We start from the raw sequence: 19,263 nt of genomic DNA, 5'->3' as shown, positions 1-19,263 counted from the left end.
TTTCAAAGCTCAGTGTCATTAACTTGGACACAAACCCACTGTGTGTACTTTATCTATCTGGGCCTCTTTCTACACCCCCTGAAAAAATGTGGTCAACTGGAGAGCAGAATGGCTAACCACTTCAGCATTCTTGCCTTGAGAACCCCATGAACAGCATGAAAAGGCGAAAATATGACACTGAAAGATGAACCCTCCAGGTCAGTAGGTGTCCTCATGCTGCTAGAGAAGAGTGGAGAAATAGCTCCAGAGGAATGAAGAGACTGAGCCAAAGCGGAAACGACATTCAGTTGTGGATGTGTCTGGTGATGGAAGTAAAGTCCAGTGCTGTAAAGAACAATATTGCATAGGAACCTGGACTACTAGGTCCATGAATCAAGGTAAATTGGAAGTGGTCAAACAGGAGACGCAAGAGTGAACACTAACATTTTAGGAATCAGTGAACTAAAATGGACAGGAATGGGCAAATTTAATTCAGATAATCATTGTGTCTACTACTGTGGGCAAGAATCCCTTAGGAAGAAATGAAGTAGTCCTCACAGTCAACAAAAGAGTCCAGAATTCAGTACTTGGGTGTAATCTCAAAAACAGCAGAAAGATCATTTGTTTCCAAGACAAACCATTCAAAATAACAATAATCCAAGTCTAATGCCAAAGAAGATGAAGTTGAATGATTCTATGAAGACCTACAAGACTTTCTAGAACTAACACCAAAAAAGATGCCCCTTTCATCACAGAGGACTAGAAAGCACAAATAGGAAGTCAAGAGATACCTGGAATAACAGGTAAGTTTTGCCTTGGAATACAAAATGAAGCAGGCCAAACAGTTTTGCCAAGAGAATGCACTGGTCATAGCAAACACCCTCTTCCAACAATACAAGAGATGACTCTACACATGAACATCCCAGATGGTCAATGCTGAAATCAGATTGATTATATTCTTCACAGCTGAAGATAGAGATGCTCTATATAGTCAGAAAAAAACAAGACTGGGAACAGACTGTGGCTCAGATCATGAGCTCTTTATTGCAAAATTCACACTTAAATTGAAGAAAGTAGGGAACATCACTAGGCAATTCAGGTAAGACCTAAATAAAACCTTTACGATTATACAGTAGAAGTGACAAGTAGAGTCAAGGGATTAGATCCGATAGACAGAGTGCCAGAGGAATTATGGACTGTGGTTTGTAACATTGTACAGGAGGCAGTGACCAAAACCATCACCAAGAAAAAGTAATGCAAAAAGGCAAAATGGGTGTCTGTGAAAGCCTTGCAAATAGCTGACAAAAGAATAGAAGCAAAAGGCAAAGGAGAAAAGGAAAGATACACCAATTTGAATGCAGAGTTCCAAGGAAGAGCAAGGAGAGATACAAAAGCCTTCTTCAGTGAACAATGGAAAGAAATAGAGGAAAACAGTGGAATGCAAAGACTTGTCTTCAAGAAAATAAGAGATACCAAGGGAACATTTCATGCAAAGATGAGTACAATAAAGGGCGGAAAAAGTATAGACCTAATAGAAGCAGAAGAGATTAAGAAGAGGTGGCAAGAATACATAGAAAACTATACAAAAAAGTCTTAATGACCAGTTAACCATGATGGTGTGGTCACTCACCTAGAGCCAGACATCCTGGAGTGCGAAGTCAAATGGGCCTTAGGAAGCACTACTACGAACAAAGCTAGTGGAGGTGATGGAATCCAGCTGAGTAATTTCAGATCCTAAGAGATAAGCTGTTAAAGTGCTGCACTCAATATGCCAGCAAATTTGGAAAACTCAGCAGTGGCCACAGGACTGGAAAAGATCACTTTTCATTTCAATCCCAAAGAAGGACAATGCCAAAGAATGTTCAAACTATCACACAATTGCACCCATTTCACATGCTAGGAAGGTAATGCACAAAATCTTTCAAACTATGCTTAACAATACATGAACCGAGAACTTTCAGATATACAAGCTAGATTTAGAAAAGACAGAGGAACCAGGGATCAAATTGACAACATCCCTCGGATCAGAGAAAAAGCAAAGGAATTCCAGAAAAACATCTATCTCTGCTTCATTGCAGAGAAGGCAATGGCACCCCACTCCAGTACTCTTGCCTGGAAAATCCCATGGATGGAGGAGCCTGTTAGGCTACAGTCCATGGGGTCGCTAAGAGTTGGACATGACTGAGGGACTTCACTTCACTTTTTACTTTCATGCATCAGAGAAGGAAATGGCCACCCACTCCAGTGTTCTTACCTTGAGAATTCCAGGGATAGGGGAGCCTGGTGGGTTGCCATCTATGGTATCGCACAGAGTCAGACACAACTGAAGCAACTATGCTAAAACCTTTGCATTGACTATGCTAAAACCTTTGACTGTGTGGATCACAAAAAATGCGGAAAATTCTTAAAGAGATGAGAATACCAGACTACCATACCTGCCTCCTGAGAAACCTGTATGGAGGTCATGGAGCAAGAGTTAGAACTCGACATATAACAGTGGACAGGTTCTAAACTGGTAAAGGAGTATGTCAAAGCTGTATATCGTCATCTGCTATTTAACTTACATGCAGAGTACATCATGTGAAATGCCTGGCTGAATGAAGCATAAGCTGGAATCAAGATCAACAGGAGATCAATAACATCAGATATACAGATGACACCTCCTTAATGGCAGAAAGAAATGAGGAACTAAAGTGCCTCTTGATGAAGATGAAAGAGGAGAGTGAAAAGCTAGCTTAAAACTCAACATTCTAAAACTAAGATCATGGCATCTCGTCCCATCTCTTCGCGGTAAATGGAAGGGGGGAAAACAGAAACAATGACAGACTATTTTCTTGGGCTCCAAAATCACTGTAGACGGTAACTGCAGCCATGAAATTAAAAAACACCTGCTGCTTGGCAGAAAAGGTGTGGTAAACCTAGCCAGCATATTATAAGACAGAGACATCACTTTGCTGACAAAGGTCTATACAGTCAAAGCTATGGTTTTTCCAGTAGTCATGTATGGATGTGAAATTTGGACAATAAAGAAGGCTGAGTGCCAAAATATTGATGTCTTCGAACTGTGAAGCTGGAGAAAAGAACTAAGAGTACCTTGTACAGCAAGGTAATCAAACCAGCCAATCCTAAAGGAAATCAACTCTGAATATTCATTGGAAGGACTGATGCTGAAGTGGAAGTTCCAATAATTGGCCACCTGATGACTCATTGGAAAAGACCCTAATGCTGGGAATGATTGAGGGCTGGAAGAGAAGGAACAATGGAGGATAAGATGGTTGGATGGCATCACTAACTCAACGGACATGAGTTTGAGCAAGTTCCAGGAGAGAGTAAAGGATAGGGAAGCCTGACCTGCTGCTGTATATGGGGTAGCAAAGAGTTGGACATGACTGAGCAACTGAACAATAACAACTAAACCCTCCACTATGGGACTTGTGGCATATAGGACAGAATGGAACCAGTGAAAATATGACCTATGGAAACAAACCAGTTATAGAAGCTCAGCCTTCCTGATGTGCTAATAATGATGTCCTGGTGGTCTTATGTGGCTGGCTAACTTGTTAGCTTGCAAGCAGGGCAGAATCATTATCCCCTTACAGTTCTTGACAACTGCAGGTACTCTATGTACACCTGCTGAATTTTTAAAGTATATAAGGCAGTATTCAAATATTTTTCAATTTAGTGAATCATGGATATATAAAAAATCTCCTATGAGTAATGTTTCACTAAAGAATATTTTGCTTAGGCAGATAATTTATTTTCTGATACACAGTAACAGAACTTGATATAACCAACTGAACAATCTTATGATCACCTTACCTCTTTTATAATACTAAAGAGTAATTTCTTTAGGAATAAATAAAGCCCATTTTTTATTCTGAGCAGCCAGACTGTACTGTAATCTAGTTACGATTATCAGATTAATATTTATAATAATAAATAAAAAAAATCTTTGAGTCCCACTGTCCTAAGCCAATGAGATTAGGTTCAGATTCTATTTTGCTTTACTATGAAAAGACAGAATGTAATATTTAACTCTAAAAACAAGTGTTGTTGTTTTTTTTTCCTAGCATCTTTTCAAGTGTATTTTTTGCCTAGTGAAGATTCTCACTTCAGCTGAGTCATGAGTTACCTACCATTGTTTTTAGGCATTTTAAACTGCAAATACCAGCAAGAATTAATCAACCTCTATTCCTTTTGTTCTCAGATTATCTCCTTAAATCAGAGGCTTCTGATCTTTAAACTCCTTCGACTTAATTTATAAGCATAATAATGCAATGTGCACAATGAGTTGAGCACACTGTTTTTTGGAGAGAATACAGTGTAATAAAAAATAAAACAAAGAGAATTTGAGCAGGGGGAAATAAAATCAAGAAGCTAGTATTAAAAGATTTTTTATGCTATATGTTTTCCTTTCAAGGTTTAATTCAGTTCAGTCGCTCAGTCGTGTCTGTCTCTTTGTGACCCCATGACTCACAGCACACCAGGCCTCCCTGGCCATCACCAACTCCTGGGGTTCACCCAAATTCATGTTCATCGAGTCGGTGATGCCACCTAGCCATCTCATCCTCTGTCGTCCCCTTCTCCTCCTGCCCCAAATCCCTCCCAGCATCAGTCTTTTCCAATGAGTCAACTCTTTGCATGAGGTGGCCAAAGTACTGGAGTTTCAGCTTCAGCATCAGTCCTTCCAATGAGCACCCAGGACTGGTCTCCTTTAGGATGTATTGGTTGGATCTCCTTGCAGTCCAAGGGACTCTCAAGAGTCTTCTCCAACACCACAGTTCAAAAGCATCAATTCTTCAGTGCTCAGCTTTATTCACAATCCAACTCTCATATCCATACATGACCACTGGAAAAACCGTAGCCTTGACTAGACGGACCTTAGTTGGCAAAGGAATGTCTCTGCTTTTGAATATGCTGTCTAGGTTGGTCATAACTTTTCTTCCAAGGAATAAGCATCTTTTAATTTCATGTCTGCAGTCACCATCTGCAGTGATTTTGGAGCCCCCAAAATAAAGTCTGACACTGTTTCCACTAGTTTTGAGCTATTAATATATTTGTAGATTCTACTAGACTAGGCTTCCCTGGTGGCTGAATGGTAAAGAATCCACCTGCCAATACAGGAAACTTGGGTTCAATCCCTGGGTCAGGAAGATCCCCTGAAGAAGGAAATGGCAACTCACTCACTCCAGAATTTTTGCCTGGGAAATGCCATGGACAGAGGAGCCTGATGGGCTACAGTCCATAGGGTCTCACAAGTTGGACACAACTTAGCAACTAAACAACAACCAATTGTACAAGGCTATTAATTTGAAGAGGATTGGAGAAGGAAGGGCACCTAGAAAGAAAGGAGGCCTATTAAACACTGGCAAGTTTTTGAATATTCTTAGGCATTTAACAGTTGAATATGCTGGCTGTTAGGAAAAGTAGAGGATAGGCACAACACCCAGATTCCTGAGTATCTAGTTTTGAAACAAATTTCTCTATTCCCTCCGTAAACTCTTATTTTTTTCTCTCAGGGTCACTTTCCACAGATGGCATACGTGGGAAAAGAAGAGAGGAGATGTTCTTGAGTGTGTTACCTACTGCGAGTTACCTGTGCCTTTTTCTGTGATTCAGACTGCAGCTGACAACAGTGTATTTTAAATCAATAAAGGGGGACCAGCCCTCTTCTTAATGCACATTGTTTAACTCTTACTGTTTTCAACCATCTCATACTCCGCCAACAATCTGCTTAGCCAGTGTTCCCAAGCTCTAGTAAACCTCAGAATCACGTGGAGAGCCTGCTAAACCTCAGCCACTTGCCCCTGTCCCTTCATATGCACGGTGGGGACATGGATTTGCTTCAGGAACAGCTCTAAGTGATGTTGATGCTGCTGACTGCAAGTATCACTGTGGCACACCCCGTCATCAAGAGCACAGAGCAGCAAATGGACCAGACTCTGAGGCTTTTAGCTTCTACATTTTTTTCCTTATGAAGATTAATGTTAAGACTGGGTGACAGGGGAAACTATGGCTTTTATGCTACCATATCACTGTGATAGCCATAGAGTAAAATGCCACGTTAGGGAAGCCTGGCCTGCTACAGTCCATGGGGTTGCAGAGTCAGACAAGACTTAGCAACTGAACAACAACAAAAAGAAATTTTGTTTGAATTCCAAGGGCTATACTCAAGCTATCTTTTTAGCTTTAAAGTTCCATTAAAGCCAAAATGATTGTGTAGTAAATTGCCACATATTGGAGTACTATAAATGTGTCTGGTCTCTGATATGTTCTATGTATAACCATTTTTTGCATAGCCTAAGGTTGAAAATGTGGTAGCTACTAATAGCTCATTAAATTAATAAAAATAGTAACAATTATTATTATTATCAGTACCTAATATTATTACTGATATTATTATCAGTACCTAATATTTATTAAGACTCTACTAAGTCTCAGGGCAGAATGAGTGCTTTCTCAAATATTATGTAACGTGATGTCACTAAATAACACCACAGTAGAAATAGAAGATCCTTTTTCTTTGGTCATATGATACGGTATGGTTCTCTGAAAAATGAAAGTGTTACTTGCTCAGTGATGTCCAACTCTTTGTGACTCCCATGGACTGTAACCCACCAGGCTCCTCTGTCCATGGAACTCTCCAGGCAAGAATACGGGAGTTGGGTAGTCATTCCTTTTCCAGGGGATCTTCCTGACCCAGGGCAAACAGTCTCTTTACTCTCTGAGCCATCAGAGAAGCCCATGACTCTCACCATATATAAAATTGCCTCCGAAACTTACAGAACTCTATTTAATTGTGTGTAGACATAGCCTTTGAAAAATAATTACACTTCCAACTCATTTTTTTAGGTCAGCACTATCCTAATACAAAAACTAGACAAAGACTTCACCACAGAAAGATTATAGACCTTGTTCCTGAGCATAGACACAAAAATCCTTAACTAAAAAACTTCTGGAAAATAATCATAGAAAAAAAATTTCATAACTCAACACAACAAAGAGATACCACTACAAACCTAAACAAGTAATTAAAAAAATTTAAAAGACTATACCAAGTGCTGGTAAGAACGCAAAGCATAGATCCTTCATATATTTCTGAGGGAAATGTGAAAAAGTACTACCTCTTTGGAAAATAGTTTGATAGATACTTTAAAAATAAATATAAATTCATACAACCCACTAATTTCACTCTTAGATATGTACTCACGAGAAATGAAAATGAATTCTCACATAAAGACTCATTCAGATGTTTAGAACAGCTTTTTTATAGTCACCCAAAACTGGGATCTGATGAAATGCTCACCAGTTAGATAAAGAAGGAACACTGCAGCCATGCAATGGAATCTCACTCGGCGGAAAAACAGTCTACTGATACATGAACATCCTGAATGAATCGGAAACATATTATGCTAGGTAAAAGGTTCCAGACATGAGGGGTGACAAAAATATTCTGCTTCCATATATGTATTTTATTTAGATGACCTCTTGGAAAAGACAAAACTGTAGGCACAGAATTTAGATAAGTGGTTGCCATGGACTGGGAATGTGAAAAAGTGATTGATTGTAAATGAGTGTGGGAAAACTTATTAAGACAATGGAAATATTTTATATATATTTTTTGGTGTGGTTATTACACAACTCTGTACGATTATTAACGTCATTGACATATAGATTAAACTATGCACTAAATGAAACTTGTCGCATTTTTATTATTTTTTTCTTTGGGGGGAAAAAGTTTGTATTAAGAAGTGTTTTGGGTGGGATAGGCTGGGAGGTGGGATGGCTGCTCAAGAGTGAGGGGACATATGTATACCTATGGCTGATCCACGTTGGGGCTTCACTGGCTGATCCATGTTGATGTATGACAGAAACCAACACAATATTTTAATCATCCATCAATTAAAAATACATTTAAAGAAAAAAAAGAAGTGTTTTTTGGGCAGCCCAGATGTTAGGAGCTGGGAAAATTCCCCCATCTCTTCTGATCCTCTGAGAAATCCACATTTCAGTTGTCAGGAGCCTAGTCATGGTCAAATGATGCATTAACTTCAGTCACGAAAATCTAGTATCGCAAAGAGTTTGTTATAGCCTAAAATTTAACAACAAAGGATTAATTTTCCTCAACCTAGCCTTAAGTATTTTTACATTACAGGGAGAAAGTGTTTTCTCTAGTAGGATTATATAACTGCACTGTTATTTTCCTTATGCCTTTTCATCAGAGAAATCTAGAACAAAATGACCTCTTTGGGGAATTATGTTTCCTAAAGCTCTAAAGAATAATCAGCACAGGGTGCTATCCTCCCATTTTGCTAACAGAGCTCATAGAACTTTACCCTCTCCTGGTTTGGCTTTGTCACTGCTGACTTCTCAATCAGGATTGGCTTCTTAATCAGGACTGGCTTAATTCATCCAGCCAGTTTCACAGTTCCACAGACTGTCTGTGATTTGCAAACCCACTTTTAGTTATTAATTTATTTTCCAGTTGTATAAACATCCAAGGCTCACAGAGTCTAGCTCATGTAAGTGAGAAGGCCAGGAATTGTAATTTTTAAAGTCTTTTCATTTTCTTTTTTGACCCCCTTAACTCATTTCTCCCACTCCTCAACCCCAGCTCTGGCACTCACCATCTGTTCTTTGTATCTGAGCTCGGTTTGTTTGTTTGCTGTTTCAGTTCAGTTCAGTTCAGTCGCTCAGTCATGTCTGACTCTTTGCAACGCCATGAATCACAGCACGCCAGGCCTCCCTGTCCATCACCAACTCCCAGAGTTCACTCAGACTCACGTCCATCGAGTCGGTGATGCCATCCAGCCATCTCATCCTCTGTCGTCCCCTTCTCCTCCTGCCCCCAATCCCTCCCAGCATCAGAGTCTTTTCCAATGAGTCAGTTCTTCACATCATGTGGCCAAAGTATTGGAGTTTCAGCTTCAACATCAGTCCTTCCAGTGAACACTCAGGACTATCTCCTTTAGGATGGACTGGTTGGATCTCCTTGCACTCCAAGGGACTCTCACGAATCTTCTCCAACACCATAGTTTAAAAGCATCAGTTCTTTGGCACTCAGCTTTCTTTATGGTACAGGTCTCACATTCATACATGACCACTGGAAAAACCATAGCTTTGACTAGATGGACTTTTGTTGGCAAAGTAATGTCTCTGCTTTTGAATATGCTGTCTAGGTTGATCGTAACTTTCCTTCCAAGGAGTAAGCGTCTTTTAATTTCATGGCCGCAATCACCATCTGCAGTGATTTTGGAGCCCCCCAAAAATAATGTCTGACACTGTTTCCACTCTTTCCCCGTCTATTTCCCATGAAGTGATGGTACCAGATGCCATGATCTTCGTTTTCTGAATGTTGAGCTGTAAGCCAACTTTTTCATTCTCCTATTTCACTTTCATCAAGAGGCTTTTTAGCTCCTCTTCACTTTCTGCCATAAGGGTGGTGTCATCTGCATATCTGAGGTGAATGATATTTGTCCCAGCAATCTTGATTCCAGCTTGTGCTTCCTCCAGTCCAGCATTTCTTATGATGTACTCTACATATAAGTTAAATAAGCAGGGTGATAATATACATCCTTGATGTACTCCTTTTCCTTTGGAACCAGTCTGTTATTCCATGTCCAGCTCTAACTGTTGCTTCCTGACCTGCACACAGATTTCTCAAGAGGCAGGTCAGGTGGTCTGGTATTCCCATCTCTTTCAGAATTTTCCACAGTTTATTGTGATCCACACAGTCAAAGGCTTTGGCATAGTCAATAAAGCAGAAATAGATATTTTTCTAGAATTCTCTTGCTTTTTTGATGATCCATCGGATGTTGGCAATTTGATCCCTGATTCCTCTGCATCTCTAAAACCATATGAATGTACTTTTGAACTGTGTTGTTGGAGAAGACTCTTGAGAGTCCCTTGGACTGCAAGGAGATCAAACCAATCAATCCTAAAGGAAATCAATCCTGAATATTCTTTGGAAGGACTGATACTGAAGTTGAAGCTCCAATACTTTGGTCACCTGATGCAAAGAACTGACTCATTGGGAAAGACCCTGTTGCTGAGAAAGATTGAAGGCAGGAGGAGAATGGGATGACAGAGGATGAGATGTTTTGGATGACACCATCAACTCAATGGACATGAGTCTGAATAAGCTTCAGGAGTTGGTGATGGATAAGGAAGCCTGGCAGAGAAGGCAATGGCACCCCACTCCAGTTCTCTTGCCTAGAAAATCCCATGGATGGAAAAATCTGGTAGGCTACTGTCCATGGGGTCGCGAAGAGTCGGACACGACTGAGCGACCTCACTTTCACTTTTCATTTTCATGCATTGGAGAAGGAAATGGCAACCCACTCCAGTGTTCTTGCCTGGAGAATCCCAGGGACGGCGGAGCCTGGTGGGCTGCCGTCTATGGGGTTGCACAGAGTCGGACACGACTGAGGCGACTCAGCAGCAGCAGCAGCAAGGAAGCCTGGTGTGCTGCAGTCCACGGGGTTGCAAAGAGTCAGACATGACTGAGTGACTGAACTGAACTGAACTGAATGTCTTTTCTACTGTAAATAATGCTGCAATAAACATGAAAGTATTTTTCAAAGGAGTCAAAAACAATTTTCTTTTTTATTTGCCTGCAGCCTTTATAATTCAGGAAAAGTTGTAGGTATTCCTTCGTTGAGAGGATGTGCTTGCTTAGTGTTTTAGTCATTTGATACAAGCAAAACATTCTCCAGAGTTTTAACAGGAGCATGAATTTTGAGGGAGGAGGAGAGTTGTGCATTTTCTTATCTAAGATATACAAGTTGTACACAATCCTTGCTTAATAATTGTTTAATATTTATTGCTGCCAAATACCTGAATGATGCATCAAAAGATAATAAAGGTAACATTCAAAACAAATCTTTATTTTAGCATCATTAAGGATAATAATGCTAATTAATAACACTTCTCAAAAATTAAATTAGTGTTTATAATAATACAATCACCATGGGAGGATACCTATAAACCAAATCATCATTTTGAACTGAGTAAATAAATAAAACTTACTCTGTTTTTCCTACATGAACAGTACCACTGGATAATTCAAAGGTAGATGAGGGGAAGTTTCTCTTAACAGAACACTACAGCTGATAAATCAAGAGGAAATGATAGAATTAAAGTATCACTACTTAGAAACAGGTTATGGATCCAGAGATTAATCATCAATGGCTGTTAAGATCACAAAGAAAGTTAGACAATCAGACATTATGTGTTCTGAAGGAAGAAAGAAAACATATATTAAAAATAAACACACATACACAATTGGAAGATGATTCAAATGCTTTAGTCATGACAAGAGACAGAAGAATATGTAAAACATAGCACGGAATGGTAATCATCACTATCCAGGATGTGGACAATAATTTTCAGAACAAAGGTATTCCATTTCTTTGACACATTAGTCATAACGGAAAAAGGGGAGTAAGAATGGTCTATAGATTGAGAAAGCCTTAAGAAGCATATCATTCATGTTCAATGTCAAAAGCTTATCTGGTTCATGCTTCTAACTATAAGTGAAATATGACATCTGTGAAAGAATAATGTAAACGGTAGCTACTAAGTATTCTTAATAATGTCTGACAATTATACTGAATTCATGATTATAAGAAGAGTCTTTATCTTCTAAAGATGCATACCAAAATATATAAGAAGTGAAGGAAAGAGTTAAGAACTGGGACTACAGATAAAATAGGATTGGTCATCAGTCTGTAATTATTGAATCTGGACAACAGGTACAATGAAGTTTCATTAAAATTTTGATTAAACTTTTAAGCTAATTAAACTTAGGTTTTTTGAAGTGCTTATAATTTTCCATAATAAAAAATTAAGGAGATACAGAAATAAAAATAAACACAGAACACAAAAATAAAATGCTTCTTGAGCTTATTTTAGGTGGCTGTAACAATCATATCACAATTTCAAACCTTAATTCAGTCAGTACTTCAAGGTATGAAGAGGCTTGATCTTTATTATTTTCTCCTTTAAGATATAAATTTCATTTGCCCTTTCTAATCTTGTAACTAATGAGCTCTTCAGTTGTACTTCTCATTCAATATTTTAAAACCGGAGTTCCTTTCAAGCTGACCCTTCAAAACGCCCTTTATCATCATCAGTTTGTTTCTCAGCCTCACACTAGCACTGCTAGTATCGAGAATTAAACAGTCTTATACAACTTTTTGCAAAAATGTCTTATACAATGCATTGTAAAAATGTAAAAACTGGCTGGAAAGTTAACTCTGTTTATCACAGCAACTCTTCAAATTCCTTTATAAATTATTCCAAATGTTGTCTTCTTATTATGGTAGCATGTCCTATACTTTTGGCTTTGCTTACTGAAAGCAATACTAGTTTCTATGAATGAAGAGTCTACTGTACTTTCTTTTGTCCTTTCCTTAGTCAATAGCATTTACATGAGAATAAATATTTTGTTTTCCTCTCCTTTATTCAGCAAGTATTCAGGACCTACTAAGGGTTCTGAGGAGAATTTTAAAAGGAAGGCAATCATTACTTTAAATTTTATCAGATAGCGGAATAGAAAAATATTTTTAAAACTAGGAAAGACAAATAAGTTAATAATAATTCAGTCTGAAGTATATGCATATTTATTAGTCCTAAAGGTTCTGGGTGAGGCTGAAAGGAGAAAGTGAAAAAGCTGACTTAAAATTCAACATTCAAAAAACTAAGATCATGGCATCCAGTCCCATCATGTCATGGCAAATAGATGGGGGGAAAAGCGGAAACAGTGACAGATTTTATTTTCTTGGGCTCTAAAATCACTGTGGACAGTGACTGCAGTAACAAAATTACAAGACACTTGATCCCTGGAAGGAAAGTTATGACAAACCTAAACAGCATATTAATAAGCAGAGACATCACTTTGCCACCAAAGGTCCATATAATCAAAGCAATGGTTTTTCCAGTGGTAATATATGGATGAGAGAGTTGAACTATAAAGAAACCTGAGTACCAAAGAATTGATGCTTTTGAATTGTGGTATTGGAAAAGACTCTTGAGAGTCCTTTGGACAGTAAAGAGATCAAACCAGTCAATCCTAAAGGAAATCAACCCTGAATATTCATTGGAAGGACTGATGCTAAAGCTGACTCTCCAATACGTTGGCCACCTGATGCAAAGAACTGACTTACTGTAAAAGACCCTGATGCTGAAAAAGATTGAGAGCAGGAGGAGAAGGGGGCGACACAGGATGAGATGGTTGGATGGCATCACCAACTCAATGGACGTGAATTTGAGCAAAGTCAGGGATATAGTGAAGGACGGGGAAGCCTGGTGTGCTGCAGTTCATAGGGTCACAAAGAGTCAGACGTGACCGAACAACTGAACAACAAAGGTTTTGGACAACCTTTGGAAGAAAACCAGTCTTCCTTGGAGTTTTAAAATTAAATTATTTCAGTTGGTAAAGATGAAGCAGAACAACTTTCAAAGTGAAACAGTACTAGATTTAAAAGATCAATAAAGTGTATGAGTTAACTCTGGTTGCGCAGAAGTGCTGGATAAGGCTTATTGGAACAAAATAGAATGAAAAAGTCTTCACTGCATTGGATTCATTGGATTGATTGGATTGACTGGGTTGCTGGAGATGAATTGATTATGTTTAATTTAAAAAGAGATGAGCCCTTTCTGGGTTTCCATTTCCTTCTCCAGGGGATCTTCCTGACCCAGGAATCAAACCCCGGTCTCCTGCACTGCAGGCAGATTCTTCACTGACTGAGCTACCAGGAAGGTCTTAATTAAAAAAGAGAAGAGCTATTTCTGGGAAATAATAATGGGATAGGTAGATATGAGAACAAGGAGCTTGAATCTGACTGGTTAGAAAATTGGAAAGAGCTGTGCTTTCTTAAACTATGATTCACACAATTAAAACTCTAATTCAAATTTAAATTAAACAAATAGTTATGGAACACATTCTAGCAGATACTATTAACTTTATAACTCTAAGAAAAATTATTTTGAGATAATTTTTGTGAAAAATTATCTCAAAATTATCTCAAATATTATCCTACTTTTTAGGATGAACTTGAAGAGGAATAGACTGAAGTGACAGAGTTCAACAAGAATGTCATTGAGTCCCTCTGGGATAAGAAAGATGTGATCAAGCAGTGAAAAGCAGACTGCCAGGATTTCAGTAACTTGACTCCCTTGGTTGAGAACCAAGTACAGCTAAATTTATATCAAATTCTGTTGGACTTCTCAGGCGGCACAGGGGTAAAGAATACACCTGCCAATGCAGGAGACTCGAGTTCAATCTCTGGGTCAGGAAGATTCCCTACAGTAGGAAATGGTGACTCATTCCAAAATTCGCATCTGGAAAATTCCATGGGCAGAGGAGCCTGGCAGGCTACAGTCCATGGAGTCACAAAGAGTCAGCGACTGAGCATGCACCAAGGAATTATAGTAAATGTCTAACACATTAATATTGAAGTAATCTTGTGTCAGTTTGCTTGGTAAATATTTTACACTTCACCCTTTATCATGAGCTATTAATAGTATAAAATAAAATAAATCACCCATGTTTTCCCTTACTGGTCAGCAAGCAATATTATTCAGTAGAGAACATTTTTCAACAGTGTAGTGAGTTCCCAAATGGATCATATCCCAGAATGCCTAGACCGGTGATCTTCCTGCTTCAGACGCCATTCCTATTTGCATCCATTAACTTACAAAGGGTACTGAAACCCTCAAAGAAGAGAACTCAATAGAGTTTGCATTTGTAAAGTATAAAGAAGAAGGAAGATCTACCAGTCCTAACAAGGAGTACTCTACAGTTCCTGGGAGACGACTCATTTTGAAAGAAAAAGGCCTTAGGCATAGCAAGTTGGACTGAAGCCTGTCCGAAGACATTTATAGTGTAGCCTGGTAGTTGTTACTGACCTTAACTCAAAACCAGCCATCCTTGGGTATATGTATTAGAAAAACCAGCACACAGGACTAAAAGAGTGTTTGGCTACGTTCCGCAATACTGTGGTGTCCAGCGTCTCTCCTTAGAATCAGTGGTGGGGACGGACTTCCTCGACTTTAAAGTACTGGCTAAGGCAGCACCCCTGTGGAGGAAAGAGAAAACAGCAGCCAAAGGAGGCACCAAGCGCTAATCCAGGGTTAAGGGACAATAAAGCCAACAGCGGTTTCAGGGAGCCTCAAGTATTTGCCAGATAATCTTGGGGACCTCCTAAAATTAAAAGTTAGGGAAGGAAACCTCCAATAGAGATCTGAGGGTGTATAGTTATGCATACCAACATCAAGGACTGTCAAACAGCAAGGTTGGTTGACACAGAGCTGTCAATCAAGGGAACACCTGGTAAATACATTGCAGTTGTACCATAGAATCCTTCATCTCTGAGGGAAGACAGAGCCCTGGGCATCAAAATCACGGTTCTTCACCCCAGCAGGAGACAAACACCTTCCTCTCTGGTTGCTCCAGGACAAAGCCCTGCTTGCAGCCAAGGAGGTGCTCTATCACCTGGCCAGTTGAGAGTCCCAGAGGGCGGCTGCATGGAGCTGCTAGAGGTGTGTTCTAGGAACCAGGATGGAAACCTGAACCAAGGCATGGGGCAGTTCAAAGGTAAGATGGAGATTGAGAATGTGGAATAGGACCTAAGTCTGGTAAGCACAGGTCCATGCAAATAGCAGGTATCTCTCTTTAACTGGATAGGTTAATGCTCTGTGTGCTGATGTAAGCTTTATGAGTGATATCCAAGACGGTGGCAGGGTGACTGCCCAACCATGTGTGCACGTTCTATAAGCGAGAGCATCATCAACACTTCAGAATGCTGAATATGAAAAATTCTGTTGCATTCACAATCTGTTCACATTATCCTAAGAAATTTCCATATTTCACTTGCTAATAAAAGAAAGAGTTCTAACTTTATTTAAAAATAATTCCAAATCTTGTGCATTCTTGCATAGTTGTGAAAAAAATTTTTATCACTGTCTGTTGGAACAGTCTAGATGATGGGGAAAATTTTAATTACTTTACTCAATACATATTTACTGAACATCTATTATACTCCAAGCACTTCTCTGGGTTCTGGGAACTCAGTAGTGAAAAAAAAAAAAACAACGGTCTATGACTTCTTGGGATAGGTCAGTAATGACAAGTATGGTCTATATGTTTTGGATAATGAATATTGCTAAATGAGAAAAACAAATCAGGAAAGTTGACGGGGTTTCCACTTTAAAGTGGGATTACCAGGCAAGGCCTTACAAATCCAAACCTGGGTCCAGATCTAATAAAAAAATGTCAGGCACTCTTCAAATGTTAAAAACTTATTTATTTTAAAAAGCTATTTTCAAGTAAACAAGCTGAAGGTTTTACTTTTGAGGAAAGATCTTATTAGAAAACGTTATACCAGTGCTGTATTTAATATCTTTCCTAAATCTTTGGTTGTTCTTATAGTAATATCGTATAAGGAAACTCAAAAGACGTTCTGACAAATGTCCTCTAAGACTGAGTTTCCACAGTGAAGTAGAGAACGCAGATATCACCTGGATATTTCTAACTGCTGTCATTCTTTGATTATAAAGATGCTTGTTTTATTTTTTTGGTTTTTTAAAAGATGTTTTTTTGAGGTAGACCATTTTTAAAGTCTTAATTGAATTTATTACAATATTGCTTCTGTTTTATGTGCTGGGATTTTGGCCACTAGGCATGTGAGATCTTGGCTCCCTGACTGTAATGGAACATGCACCCCCTGCATTGGAAGGCAAAGTCCTAACCACTGAACTGCCAGGGAAGTCCCTAAAGAAGCTTATTTTTATAAGATTGTCATGATTTATGTTTTTTTTTAATTTTTTAATCGAAGGATAATTGCTTTACAATATCGTGTTGGTTTCCACCATATATGAACATGAATTGGCCATAAGTGCATGCATGTCCCCTCCCTTCTGAACCTTCTTCCCACCTCCCACTCCATCCCAACCCTCTAGGTTGTTATAGAGCAATGGATTTGAGCTCCCTGCATCAATCGGCAAATTTTCACAGGCAGTTTTACATATGGTAATGTATATATTTCACTGCTACACTCTCAATTTTAAAAAGTGATTTTCATTTGTTTTGTAGCCCAAATTTCTCCTTTACCAGTTATTCTCTGCTGTTTTCCCTGGAATCAGAAAGGACTGAAGTCACAGAATCATATAATATAGCTCTTTTCTCTCCTAAACTGCCCACTCCTTAAGGGCAGATGTGGTGTCTTATATCTGTCTTTATATTCCCACACCTGGCCACCTCTTACATGTGGGAGCCATTAATCAGAATTTGTCTATGCGTTAACTGTTTTAAATATTCTCCCCTTCTTCTGAAAGTAATACATGTTCATTGTAAGCCTCCACAGAAAAACTTAAAGAAGGAAAATTGCCCACTAGTGACATTCAGCAAAGAAAGGCCCAGAACACCAGCTATAGGTCAAATGCTGGGCAGAATCCCTCTGGAGCAGAGCAAACACTGATCTTATCTCCCATTCCAGCCTCCAGAAAAGAAAACTCAGCCAAAGAAAAGAAGAAAGAGAAGTCTGCCTGTTCCATTGCCTGCCCCTCCTGTTTGTGCCTCAAGGTTCCTTGTAGCCTGCTCTCTGTGGACACAGCTCTATGCAGCCATCCACCCATCATTTCAGACTAACCCCATCTTTGCAGATCTCCTTTCCAAGCTGCAGCTGATTCAATGAGACCAAAGTGCCCCCTCCTGGGACCTCTCCGGTGGTCCAGTGGCTAGGACTCCATGCTCCCAGTACAGGGGGCAGAGGTTCAGTCCCCGACTAGGGAACTAGATCCCAAGTGCCATAACTAATAGTTTGCATGCTGCCACAGCTAAAAGATCCTGCCTGCTGCAATGAAGATCAAAGATTCTATGTGCCACAGTTAAGACCCTCTGCAGCCAAATAAATTATTTTTAAAATACTATGTTTAAAACACACACACACACATACACACACACACACACACACACCCAAAAAAACAAAGTACCCCCTTTGTCCAAGTCCGCAAGTTAAGCTCCCAAGCCCTCCATCTCATTCCTTCCTCCCTGGGCATATCACTAAATATAAAATTGTTCCTGTCTTCTATCTACTCACAGTACTCTCATCACACACAGACAGCCCTGCACTTGATCTCCCCTGGCCCAGCTTCCTGCCCATCTCTTCCCATTCAGCCATTGCTTAGACGAGGAACAGCATGGTAATAGACACACTCTTCTGTATCTTCTACCCTGACTGAGTGTTGTCTGGCTTCCTGAAACCTGAATCTCCCCTGAGGACAAGCCTCTCAACATATAGCCAATCATGCCAATCATACCATGTACCACAGAGACTAGAAAAGGAGTCTCACCTATTTAATTCTCCAGTGTCACTTTCAAACAAGTACACTGTCCCACTCCCCATATATCCGTCTCTATTGCTGTTGCCCAACATTCACAGGTCTCCCAACCATTTACTAGACTCATAGTCTTCCTTTCCAATCCAAGGCTGCCACTATCCTGACTGAATCCAATGTTCAGTATGAGGGGAATTCAGCCAGTATTCCAGCCTCTCATCTCCTTGACCATGTTGTCTTTAATGACCCTCAATTCTACTCCACTGGCTTCACTACTTTCCATATTCCCACAGATATACTGTTGAAATGTGTCATAACCAGAAAATAAAACTGCTAAATCAGATGTCCCAGTCATTTACCCAATCGCCTATTCTTCCAGTGAGCTTGCCAATAACTCTCATAATTGACCTACACCATAAGTAGAACCAGTCCAGAACTTCAACATTCTCTTTGAATATCTGGAACTCTTTTGTCTCATGTTCCTTTCATCCCTCCCATCTGGCAAAACCTCAGCCTAGAACTAATCCATCCTTCCCTAATCCTGCACCCAGTGAAGCACAAATATCAGACTGACCAAGAAATATTTACAGGAGACTGATGAGGCAAGTTTGTAGAGTACAGGGACATGGTTATTCATAGGACAGGGGCATTACAGGAGAGAGAATGGGGAATAAATAAGCTTCAGAGCTTTTCTTAATGAATTCATTGGCTAAAGAATTAATAAAAAAAAAAAGGACTCATTCAGTCCCTCCACATTCATTATGGAATTTGGATAATTGTAACTAATACCAGTTAAAATTTCACTTTGCTCCATCCAAAATAGCTGATTAGGAAATTTTCAAAAGTGATTAGCCTGATTAAAGTAGAAGGCCAAAAAATTCTTTTCAGATAATTATAAAACCACTTTATGAGTAAAAACTGCTAAACATGAATAAGATAATTACC

This window comes from Capra hircus, chromosome 2, assembly GCF_001704415.2.
Source record: "Capra hircus breed San Clemente chromosome 2, ASM170441v1, whole genome shotgun sequence".
Classification (NCBI taxonomy): domain Eukaryota; kingdom Metazoa; phylum Chordata; class Mammalia; order Artiodactyla; family Bovidae; genus Capra; species Capra hircus.
Note: the sequence above shows the minus strand (reverse complement) of the source record.